Here is a 13388-nt window from a genome sequence, read left to right as displayed (position 1 = left end):
ACTAGTGACCACATATTTTTTTAATGCCCCAATGTAACCCAATTCTTGCATGAACTAATACCCAAGGGAACTACTGAAAGCCATCAATTGAATCCTATCTTTTCAGCCCAGCTTTGGCCAATCACTTGGATTAAGCTAAGGAAACTGTCCTTTATCAACGTTATCTCTTGGGAAAACATCCTTCCTTTTTGCTTCTGGCACATCTGGCTAGCTAGAAACTATAATCTTTTCAATAAAAAGAAAGATACCATCTCGACTAATAACACCATTGCCAAATCAATTGAGTACTATATTGTGGCCCAAAAAGGTATGACTAGGAAGCCCTTAAATGGGAGCCCCCCGTGAGGGGGCAATATAAACTAAACACTGATGGGCAGCTAAAGGGAAATCTAGGCATAGGGAGAATTGGTGAGGTATTTAGGACTCATAATGGGATCTGGATTCTGGGGTATATGGAGAACATGCAACACACCATCAACACTATGGCAGAATTAAAAGCATTGTTAAAGGGCCTCCAAATTGCTAAATAAAATGGATGGGTTCCTCTAGAAATAGCTACAGATTCAACAGAGGTAATAAAAATGCTACTCACAAGCAATATAACTTATGACCCTATGATATGTGAATGCAGGTTATTGATCCAAATGATGGACAAGGTGGTGGTGAAACACAGTTAGTTACATGGAGCAGAATAGAGTGGCTGATGCACTCACAAAGGAAGCAGCAAAATCAAAATTTTTTGGAAGAACTACCATGCTATCAGTTCCTCCGATGTTTGCAAATAATATATTTTGGGCAGACATCCTAGCAACTGAAGTAGTTAGACATTTTTTGGCATGTAATATGGATACACTACAACAAAACATGTCTGTTTTAGAGTAATTACAATACCCTCCAGCTAACCAGTACTCTGCAATGCAGTTCCTAATATAATTTTTCCTTTGACAAAAAAAATAAATTTAAACTTATGTCAAAAAACTTATTATCGGTAACATTTAAAAATTTAGCCACTGCTAATTTTTATATCAAATAAATGAATACTAAGTCTCTCGCATATAAACTTTTACCCCTTGACTTTTAGCCCTTGACTATGGCTAAGTGTTTTATATTTTGACTCTAAATAGTTATTTTTATAATCCAGTATTTTCTACCGTGCACAAAACTCGTTAAATAAACGGTGGAGGGTAGTAGGGGAAAATAGGAAAATTGTACTTTGGGGGCCATCATCAATCATTTGCACTATTTTGTTTTTATTTGTTTTGGGTTGAGAAAAGCAAAAAAATAAATCAAGGTGGAATATGACATAACAACTGTACAATGGCATGCTATAAGACAATATTTGGTCTTCACCTCTTAATCTTCTTTTGCTTTGCATAAAAAGCCCCACCCATTATCACCATAATAATGCTTTCCCAAAATTAAGAGAAATAGGAGATAAATATTAAAGGGGGGAGGGAACTCAAAAAGCTAAAGCAAAATGAAGTGCAAGTCATTTCCATTATTAAAATTTGTACTCAACCAATAAGATCCTACTTATCAGAATTGATAACGATTATCTAGTTTTTGACCGTGACAGAGTTTGAATTATATTATCTTAAGTTCATCTTATTTTATATTTGAACTAAAATAAGATTCCTTTTCATATTGTAGAGTGTTTGATTCTGCTTTTACTTCAGTTAAATAAATATGATATGTATAACTGAGTTATATAATTGTAATATTCACTTACAAAAATGAGAGGAAATTACATTTTTTGGTGCCTAATTTATAAGGGTCTTGCATTTTCTATCATTATTTTAAAATTGTAAAATAATATACTTTGAAATAATCCACCAAAGTGAGACATCCGTTAACAACCTTAACTTTCGGACGGAGTCTCAGAGTCGTTTTGATGTACGGTAAAATCTTTGTATAACAACCTAGTTTGTTTTGAATATTTTTAAATGTTATAACGAAGTGCTGTTATATAGAACATATATTATAATATAATATGAAAATTGGTTCCGAAAAAAGCTTATCTTTTATAGTAAAGTGTTGTTATATGAGGATGTTATTATAGAGATGTCTGACTGTAGTTGATTAGAAGTAACTGATAAGTACCAAGTATAAATGGTACTTTTTAATTTTGAAATTAATTTTATAAATAAATAGTTATTATATGTTTGAACAAAAAAAATTAAATAGATCTTAAGCAGTTGGTGTGTTTGATTAAAATAAAAACTTAAAAATGACTGAAATGCTCATTTACAAAAAAATAAATATATATTAATGTTTTCACATGAAAAAAATGAATAATAAAAATAGAATACAATACGGAGAAGTGCTTCATGCCAGTAATTTTCATTCTCAATACTCAAACCAAAAGGTTCTGATTATTAAGAATAGAAATTTTTTATCATTCCCGATCAATAATAGTGTTAAACCACAAAAAGCAGCCATAAACGATAGATATTCAATTTCGCATACTACTCCCTCAGTCAAGTTTAATTTACTGCTCCATTATTGACTTGGTATATCTCTTAAAAAGCAATAAATAATATGATAATTTTATTATATTACCCCTGATTATTATTATTATTGAAAAACTAAATTTGACTATTATAAATCTAAAATGTTGGAAAATGATAAGGGTAAAATAGATATAAAATAATAAATTATTTATTGGTTTATCAAATTGAATAAGTAAAAATTAACATCTATTTTTAATATAGTGAATAGGTAAACTTGGACGGAGGAAATACCAAATACAACTATTCTTTGCACACCTTCGTAAAAGCAACTTATGTTTTCCATGACAGGATTTATGTGGGATCCAATAATCAATAATTGCAAGCGTGATAAAGATTCTTTTTAAGTCAAACAACTTTCTTCTTTTGCTTATCTTTTTAAATTCTTTTCTATAATTCTTGTTTTCTCTTATCTTTTTAGATATTAGCAACAATATATTGCATCCATAATATGCCAATGAGTTAACACTGCCTTTTGTCTTGACCATTAATAAAAAATTATTGTTTTTTTTAATGTGAGGGTAAAAGTATTTCCTTCTTTTGACTATTCACAAGTCATGCGCATTGAACAGTCAAAATAATAATTCAATCATAAAACAGAAGGCACTAAGATTATCTTCTAAATTTACTGTTTGGTGAGCATGAATATAATGTCGATTTACAAAAATAATCTTATAATATTAAGCATAATAACTCATAATAAAAGGACATAATCGCAATTCTAGATATTAGCCTTATAATCCTATTAGTTTTAGGACATAATACTATATGTTAGAAATCCTACATGATTACCTTTAGAAATCTTATTAGTATAATTACTTTGGGTTGTCTAATTCATATAAAATTGAATAAGTAAATATCTTTAGTCATGTAGTCCTATTATTTTCAGGATATACTTCTTAAAAATTTCTATTACTAATTTAATTTGAAAACGTATTATAATGTCCTATTACTAATTTAATTTGATGATGTATTATATTGTCCGAATTCATTTAGAAAAAAGAGAGCATGTATTATTATAAAAGAATAAATACAATATTAATATACCAAAATAGCCCTAAATTATTAAACAGAAGAACTCATAGGAAGAGGACATAACTGCAATAACCTATATTTTGAACTACAATACCTTCTATGCTAATTTTTGATATTTAAGATTTTAAAATTAATAAATTTTATCTATTAAATTATTATTAAAAATATGTAGGAAGGTTTAATAAAATCAATTTCATAAGAATCATCCGTATTGGCTATCACTCCATAATGTCCAATACCAAGAAAAAATAAAAGTACTATTAAATGGACTGCATAAAGAGTTAAAATTCAGGAAAAAAAACTCACGATAATATTTTTTTTATTATATTTGAACTATTTTTCTACTCAAATAATATTTTTTTAATCAATTTTTCGTATAATATTGAAAAATACCCAATTATTAAACAACAATTAAGAAAATATTTAAGAATATAAATCTGTGAGAAAGAGAAAAAAAATGGTTGGTAAGAGTCAATACGACTAATGATTCTACAAACATAAAGATCTAAAAATAAAATGTCATATCAATCTTTTACTCTTTGAAAATTAAATTTATGGTGGATAAAATTATAATTAACTTAACTAACCATCACAAATATATTAAAGCAGAGCAATGGTGCTATATTTATAAGGAAAGCAAAATTGATAATATGGGATGAAGCACTTATGGTTAAGTGTCAAACGATCGAAATAATTGCCCTGAGTTCTAGAGATATGTGGGATATTAATGAATCGTTAGGTGGAAAATTAATGATTTGGGATGTGATTTATGTCAAATACTCTCAGTAGTTCCAAAATCGACAAAAGCATAGACTGTAAAAGCTAGCTTGCCAAAGTTATACTTCTTGCCTCAAATGAAAAAGATTCAACTGATAAGAAATATAAAGCAAGAACAGATCTAGTATTTAGTGTCTTCTTGCTTCGTGTCAGAAATGAAGAAGAACATCCAATAAAAGATGATTTGGTTCTTCATGAACATTTGGTTATCAATTCCCATAGTAATAGTAGTGCATTTAATAAAAAAAATATTTCTATCATTAGATTAAAACACAATTTGTGCAAATCGCATGACATAATTAAAAAGATATCTTAGCTACCAGAAATGAATATGTGATCAACTAAATAAAATGTTGATATTAAAATTTTATAGTAAAAACAAAATATTTTTCTGTTTTTGACTTAGCAGAAAATGATACCAATAATTACTACCAAGAAGAATACTTAAATACTTTAATACCAAATGGCCATCTACCATACATGTTTGTTGTCAAGTTTATTATATCTTGCGTATGTTAGTGTCACCGTTTATATAATAGATGTTGGCCCAAGTGAAGTTTGTTTTGATGATTGACAAAGGAACTCAAGCATGAACCAGGTCCATATACAGTATATACAGACACGGACAGATTCAAGCATAAGGCATGCACGTGAAGGAGATAAGCTTAAGTGGTTATATCGGATATCTCCTGAACAAAAATATTGCATAAGTGATAAGGAGAAAGACTCCTTACTCGAGAGAGCTCTATCCTAGATAAGGGAGGAGTTAGAAGTTAAAGATAACAAGAACTCTTCCACCATGGAAGAGTATAGCATTAGAACTCTAGTTATTTCCTATTCTACTAACTCTATAAATTGCAGTATGTTCTCATTCTACAGGTACACACAAACGCTGAAGTTAAACGTGAGTTGAGAGCAAAATAGCAAGGCATTTTGCAAGCAATTCCTATGTGATTCAAGTGTGCGAACCTGAAGCTACATGAACCAGATAGAAGAACCAGTTCAAAGTGTCTATCTTTTATTCTAGTTTCATTGTAGTAGGGTTTTCAAATTGTACCTTTCAGCTTTATCTAGAGACAATTATATTAGGTACTCTGAGTATTCAAGTTAGAGTTAACTTGAAGTTATCGCAACAGTTAGAGGCTGGTTGCCACAACGGGATTAGAGATAATCCTTAGGTTTATAAAGATTTTTGTAAATGCTTTTTTTGGATCAATGATCTAGTGAAGTGTTGGAAAAAATCCTACTGAGTAGTAGGTCGTGGCTTTTTTACCTTTTGAGCTAGGTGTTTTTCACGTAAGAATACTTGTGTTCTTTACTTTCCGCATTTACTATTTTCACAACGGTAGTATAAGGAACACATAGAAAAACCAGATCCTTCTATGATCAGTGCACGCAAAAATTAGACACCATTGAAGTATAAAACATCAATTGGTATCAGAGCGGGTTCTCCTTGAAGAGGCTTACACCTTAGGAGAAGATCAACATGAGTGCACCACCTGGAAACTGGGAAGGGAAATCCACTGCAAGGCCACCACTTTTTAACGGCCAATACTACTCTTGGTGTAAAAACAGGATGAGGGATCACATTATAGGAGAGGACTATAAGCTATGGGACATTGTCACCGAACACATTGCAAGTGGCTCATGAAGGAATACCTCAATTGAAGAGATCCAGAGGAACTCTACTGTATTCTCAATATGAGGATTTTGCTATAAAGGAAGGAGAAACCATTGAGGAGATATACACAAGGTTCACTACACTGACAGATGAACTAAAGTCTCTTGGAAGGATTATTCCTGAAGAAGAGAAAGTCAAGGAGATACTGACAAGGGTTTTGCCTATCACTTGGGAGAGCAAAATCACTGCCATTCAGGAATCAAAGAATATTTCCACTCTCCCACCTGATGAATTAATTGGAAATCTCACTGCCTATGAACCTAGGAGACAAACCATGAAAATGAATGTACCTAAGAAGGAAAGGATCTTGGCACTCAGAATCACTGAAGGTTATGATCTATAAGATGATAATATGGCTATGATCGCCATGGAATTCAAGAAGTACCTGAGGGGAGGAAAGGCTCATCAAGAAGTGGAAACTATAGCAAGTCAAAAGCTCCTGAGAAGAAAACCAATGATGGCTGCTACAAGTATGGAAAGACTGATCACCACATCAAAAACTGTCATTTATGGGAAATTGAATGGAATAAGGAAAGAGGTGAACGAAGGAACAGGAAGAAGGAACAAGTTCAACCCAAGAAAAGCAACAACAAAGGATCAACCAAGGCTATGGTCGCTGGGAGAAAGCTCAGATGATGATGATGAGGATGAACAAGCACTTATGGCCATTGGAGAATCTGATGAAGAAATTAAGGTAAGTGTAATTCATCTCAAAGACAAGATTAAATTGTTATATAAAGAAAGGCTATCTTAGTTACTTCTAGAACTAATTGATGAATCTGATGATGTAAACAATGAAAATGAACAGTTGTCTAAAGAAAGTGTGATTTTGAAGGCTAAATGCAAAAACCTGGAACTTAGGGTTAGTGAAACTGTAAATGAAAATACTATGTTAAAGAATCAGGTTCATGCACTTGACTTAACTGCTCTAGAGCTTAGATCTAAAAATCTAAAACTGAAATTAGGAACAGGTAAAAAGACAGCTGATCATACACAAATCACTCTAGAAGAGAATGTATGAAAAATGAAAGATGAGTTGTATAAAAGGGACGAGCAGGTAAGAATCCTTAAGGATGATCTAAGCAAGGTCAAGCATGAGCTAGGCAAAACTTGTAAATGGAACAGGTCCTTCGATGCACTTTTAAGGATACAAGAACACCATAGTAGCAACAGAAGAGGACGTGGTTTTGAGAACCTGGCACCTAAGTGGGATCCCAAAAGCAAGTACCTCACACTTCCTGAGAACAAGATTTGCACACATAGGTCACTATAAAAGTGAATGCACTGCAAAAGAAAAGGCAATTCAAAAGAACAAAGAATTTGTTCAAGGGAAGAATAAGCTACCAAGTTGGGCTAAAAGGAATTTGATTCATCCTTTTGCCTATAAAAAGGGATCCAAACTAGTTTGGGTTCCTAAGACTAACCCCTGATTTCCTTTTGCAGGTTCAAGTGAAGGGAAGCAGCCAAATATGGTACATGGATAATGGCTGCTCAAAGCATATGATAATTTAAAGACATAATCTTCCACATTTAGCCCGTGTACACGCTCGTCACCTCGCATACACGACTTTCAACACATCAAAATCTCCACATCAATATCAATCCTAAGGGGAATTTCCCCCAAACAAGGTTAGACAAGTCACTTACCTCAAATCTCTCTCAATAAGTCAAAGAGTTTGCCTTTCCCTCGATTTTCCAACTCTGATCAGTTCGAATCTAGTCAAAATAATTTCATACTATAAATATAACTACAAGGAACTAATTTAAATAATGAAACTACGACTTTAACGAAGAATCGAAAATTCGGCCCAAAAGGTAAACCCGGGCCCACGTCTCGGAATCGGGTAAAAGTCATAAATTATGAACACCCATTCGACCACGAGTCCAACCATACTAGTTTCACTCAAATCCGACTTCGAATCGACATTCAAATCTCAAAAATTTGTTTTATGAAATTTCTACAATCTTCCCCAAATTTTCATCTCAAAATACTAATTAAATGATGAAAACAAAGATATATTCGTGTATATTGACCAAATCCGAGTTAGAATCACTTACCCCAATGAAATTCTTGAAAATCCCACGAAATATCGCCACAAACCGAGCTCCCAAAGTCCAAAAATAAAAAATGAGATGAAACCCTCGTTTATATGGTACAAATCTGATCTCCCAATGTGCTGACCGCACAATGTTTTGTACGGTCTGCACATTTAAGGTTTCTGCGGCCGCAATCCAAATTGTGCGATCGCAGTTCAACAGCATCTGCACTGCCAAGCTTTAGTAATCCGACCATAACTTTCTGTACAAATGTCCAAATGATTACTAAGTTATATTTCTGAAAACTAGACTCAAAGATCTATAATTTTCGTTTTGGATCATCTCCAAATTCCTTGTAGATTAAAAGATATAAGCTTCCGAAATCAGACCAGCGAACGGACAGATTCTCCTTTCTACGGCCGCGAGAAGAATTCTGCGGACCATGCAATCTCAATTGCAGTCCGCACACTTTCAACTGCGGTCCTCACAATTACCACTGCCTCCGCACTTTGGGAGTTTGCGGCTGCACATCCGCACACCAAAATGTGCCCTCCGCACTTCAAATATTCCAGAACATCATTAGAGTGTCGAAATGCCCAAACTCGTTCAATACTCACCCCGAAACTCACCCGAGTCACTCGGGACCTCAACCAAACATATCAATAAGTCCTAAAAATTAACGTGGACCTAATCGAGGCCTCAATCACATCAAACAATGTCGAAACTACGAATCGCACCACAAATCGAACTCATAAATTTCCAAATCTTCCAACTTCCAAACTCGTGCCGAAACATATCAAATCAAGTCCTATTGACCTCAAATTTTGCACACAAATCATAATTGACATTACAAACCTACTCCAACCTCCGAAATCGGAGTCCGAACCCAATATCAAAAAGTCCACTCCCGGTCAAACTTTCCAAAAATTCATCAAATTTCTAACTTTTGCCAATTGGCGCTAAAATGACCTACGGACCTCCAATTCAACATCCGAAAACGCTCCTAAGACCAAAATCACCCTACGGAGCTATTGGAATTGTCAAAACTCCATTCCGAGGTTGTCTTTATATACTTCAAACTACGGTCAATACTTAGAACTTAAACTTCCATTTTATGGATTATGTGTCGTATTTCACTTCGAAACCAAAAACAAATCCTCCTGGCAAGTTACGTAACCACAAAATGAAATAGAAGGAGCAGTAAATAAGGGCTTGGGGCTAATACTCTCAAAACGATCGGCCGGTCTTTACATCCTCTCCCTCTTAAAACAAACGTTTGTCCTCGAACGAGTATAGAGACATACCTAAAGTGGTGAAAAGATGAGGATAACGGCTGCGCATATCATACTCGGTCTCCCAAGTCGCCTCCTCGACCGGATGAACCCTCCACTGTACTTTTACTGAAGCAATGCACTTCGATCTTAACTTTTGAACCTACCTATCCAAAATGGCCACTGGCTCCTTGACATAGGACAGGTCCTTGTCCAACTGGACTGAGCTGAAGTCTAACACATGAGACGGATTGCCGTGATACTTCCGGAGCATGGAAACATGGAACACTGGATGAACTACAGTAAGATTAGGTGGTAGTGCAAGTCTATAAGCTACCTCCCCAACTCTTTCAAGAATCTCAAAAGGTCCAATATACCTAGGGCTCAACTTGCCCTTCTTCCCGAATCTCATAACACCCTTCATGGGCGAAACCCAGAGCAAGACCCGCTCATCAACCATGAATGCAATATCATGAACCTTCCGATCCGCATAACGCTTTTGTCTAGATTGGGCTGTATGAAGTCGATCCTATGTTAATTTAACCTTTTCCAAAGCGTCCTGAACCAGGTCTCTACCCAATAACCTAGCCTCGCCCGACTCGAACCAACCCACTGGAGACCGGCACCGCCTACCATACAAAGCCTCATACGGTGCCATCTGAATGCTCGATTGTTAACTGTTGTTGTAGGCAAACTCTGCAAGTGGCAAGAACTGATCCCAAGCACCCCCAAAATCTATCACACACGCACGAAGCATATCCTCTAATATCTGAATAGTGTGCTCGGACTGTCCGTCCGTCTGAGGGTGAAATGTTGTACTCAACTCTACCCGAGTACCCAACTCACGTTGTACGGCCCTCCAAAACTATGATGTAAACTGCGTACCCCGGTCGGAGATGATAGATACCGGTACGCCATGAAGCCTAACAATCTCGCGAATATAAACCTGAGCCAGCTGCTCCGAAGAGTAAGTAGTAACCACAGGAATGAAATGAGATGACTTGGTCAATATATCCAAAATCACCCAAACTGCATTGAACTTCCTTTGAGTCTGTGGGGGCCCAACAACGAAATCCACAGTGATCCTCTCCCATTTCCATTCTGGAATCTCTAACTTCTGAAGCAATCCACCTGGTCGTTGATGCATATACTTCACCTGTTGGTAATTTAGGCACTGAGCTGCATATTCCACTATGTCTTTCTTCATCTGCCTCCACCAATTAGTGTTTCTCAATTCCTGATACATCTTTGCAGCACCCGGATGAATGGAGTACCGCGAATTGTGAGCCTCCTGTAGAATCAACTCATGCAAACCATCTATATTGGACACACAAAGCCTTCCCTGTATCCGTAATACACTGTCATCTCCAATAGTGACTTCCTTGGCATCACCGTACTGAACTATGTCCTTAAGGACAAGTAGATGGGGGTCATCATACTGACATTCTCTGATATGATCAAAAAGAGAAGACTGAAAAATCACACAAGCCAAAACTCGGCTCGGCTCAAAAATATCCACTCTGACAAACTGGTTGACTAAGGAAGGAACATCCAAGGCTAAAGGCCTCTCTGCTAACGGTAAATATGCTAAGCTGCCCAAACTCTCCGCCTTACGACTCAAGGCATCGGCCATCACATTGGCATTTTCGTGATGATAGAGAATGGTGATATCATAATCCTTAAGCAACTCCAACCAGCTCTGTTTCCGCAAGTTAAGATCCTTCTGTTTAAAAAGATGTTGTAGACTCCGGTGATCGGTGTAGATCTCACAATGGATACCGTACAAATAATGCCACCAAATCTTCAAGGCATGAACAATAGCTGCTAACTCAAGGTCGTGGACCGGATAATTCTTCTCATGTACCTTTAACTGTATGGACTCATAGGCAATCACCTTACCAACTTGCATCAATACAGCGCTTACACCAATATGTGATGCATCACAATACACAGTATAAGACACAAAAACTGTAGGCAATACCAATACTGGGGCTGTAGTCAAAGCTGTCTTGAGCTTTTGGAAGCTCTCTTCACATTCCTCGATCCACCTGAACGGAGCACCCTTCTGGGTCAATTTAGTCATAGGTGCAGCAATAGAAGAGAAACCCTCTACAAATTGGCAATAATACCCCGCCAAGCCAAGAAAACTCCGGATCTCAGTAGCTGATGATGGTCTGGGCCAACTCTGCATTGCTTCAATTTTCTTCGGATCTACCTGGATCCACTTGTTCGTTACCACATGGCCCAAAATTCCTAAAAAATCAAGCCACAATTCATACTTTGAAAAGTTTGCATACAACTTCCTTTCTCTCAAAGTCTGAAGCACAATCCTCAGGTGCTGCTCATGATTCTCCCGGCTCCGAGAGTACACCAAAATATTGTCAATAAACACAATGACGAATAAGTCAAGATAGGGCTGAAATACACTGTTCATCAAATGCATAAATGTTATTGGGGCGTTGGTCAGCCCAAAAGACATTACAAAGAACTCGTAATGACCATACCGAGTCCTGAAAGCAGTTTTCGGGATATCTAACTCCCAAAATTTCAACTGATAATAGCCTGAACGTAAGTCAATTTTAGAGAACACCCTGGCACCTTGAAGCTGATCAAATAGGTCATCAATACGTGGCAATGGATACCTGTTCTTCACTATAACCTTGTTCAACTGGAGGTAATCAATACACATCCGCATAGAACCATCCTTCATTTTCACAAATACGATAGGAGCGCCCCAAGGCGATACACTGATACGAACAAAACCCTTATCAAGCAGCTCCTACAATTGCTTTTTTAGTTCCTTCAATTTTGTTGGGGCCATACGATATGGTGGAATAGAAATGGGCTGAGTGCTCGGTAACAAATCAGTGCCTAAGTCAATATCCCTGTCGGGTGGCATACCCGAAAGACCTGCTAGAAATACATCTGGAAAATCCCTTACCACCGGAACTGACTCCACAGTAAGAGTATCAACACAAATGTCTCTCACATAGGCCAGATACGCATCACACCCCTTCTCAACCATTCGTTGAGCCTTAAGAAATGAAACAACCCTGCTAGGAACAAAATCCAAGGTACTTCTCCATTCTAGCCGCGGTAAACCTGGCATAGCCAACGTCACCATCTTGGCGTAACAATCAAGGATAGTGTGATAGGGCGACAACCAGTCCATGCCAAAATAATATTAAAATCCACCATACTAGGCAATAATAAATCAGCTCTAGTCTCAAAACCACTGATAACAATCAAACACGATCGATACACGAGGTCAAAAATAATAGAATCACCCACGGGTGTGGATACATAAATAGAAAAACTCAAAGAATCACGGGATACACCCAAATACAGGGCAAAATAAGAGGACACATAAGAATAAGTGGAACCTGGATCAAATAAGACTGATGTATCTCTATGACAGACAGGAACAATACCTGTGATAATATAATCAGATGCAACTGCCTCCGTCCTAGTAGGAAGGGCATAATATCTGGCTTGGCCTCCCCCTCTAGGGCGACCTCTACTTGTCCGACCTCCACCGCTAGCTGGCTGTGCAGGTGGAGTGGAAACTGGTGCAGTAATCATGGCCTGAGAAGCCTGAGGGCCCTATGGAATGGGTAGGGCCTGAGAAATCTGTGGAGGTGCACCCCTCCTAAATCTGGGGCAAATCCCTCATTATATTACGAGTATAACCACACTCAAAATAAACCCTCGGAGGACATGGCTGTTGGGACTGGCTCGAGCCTGATCGACTGGACTGACCGCTAAAAGTACCCATGTAGGAGGTACAATAGACAGTGGCGATGCATAATATGGAACCTGAGGTTTGGGAGTAGCCAAAATACTGCTGGAAGTTGGAAGTGCTGAATGAATAGGAAGGCTCACATAGACTCTACGATGACGGGCCGCAGCTGGGGCACAAGAACTGTTATACGTGCCAGAATCTCGAGGTCTCTTAGCTTCCCTCTCTTCTCTCTTTCGGATTCGCATACCCTCCAATATCCTAGCAATTGCTACCACCTGCTGGTATGCGATGTCCATCTCCAGCTCTCGGGCCATACTGAATTTGATACTAGGGTGGAG

Source organism: Nicotiana tabacum, chromosome 12, assembly GCF_000715075.1.
Source record: "Nicotiana tabacum cultivar K326 chromosome 12, ASM71507v2, whole genome shotgun sequence".
Taxonomy (NCBI): Eukaryota; Viridiplantae; Streptophyta; class Magnoliopsida; order Solanales; family Solanaceae; genus Nicotiana; species Nicotiana tabacum.
This window is presented reverse-complemented; position numbering follows the sequence as displayed.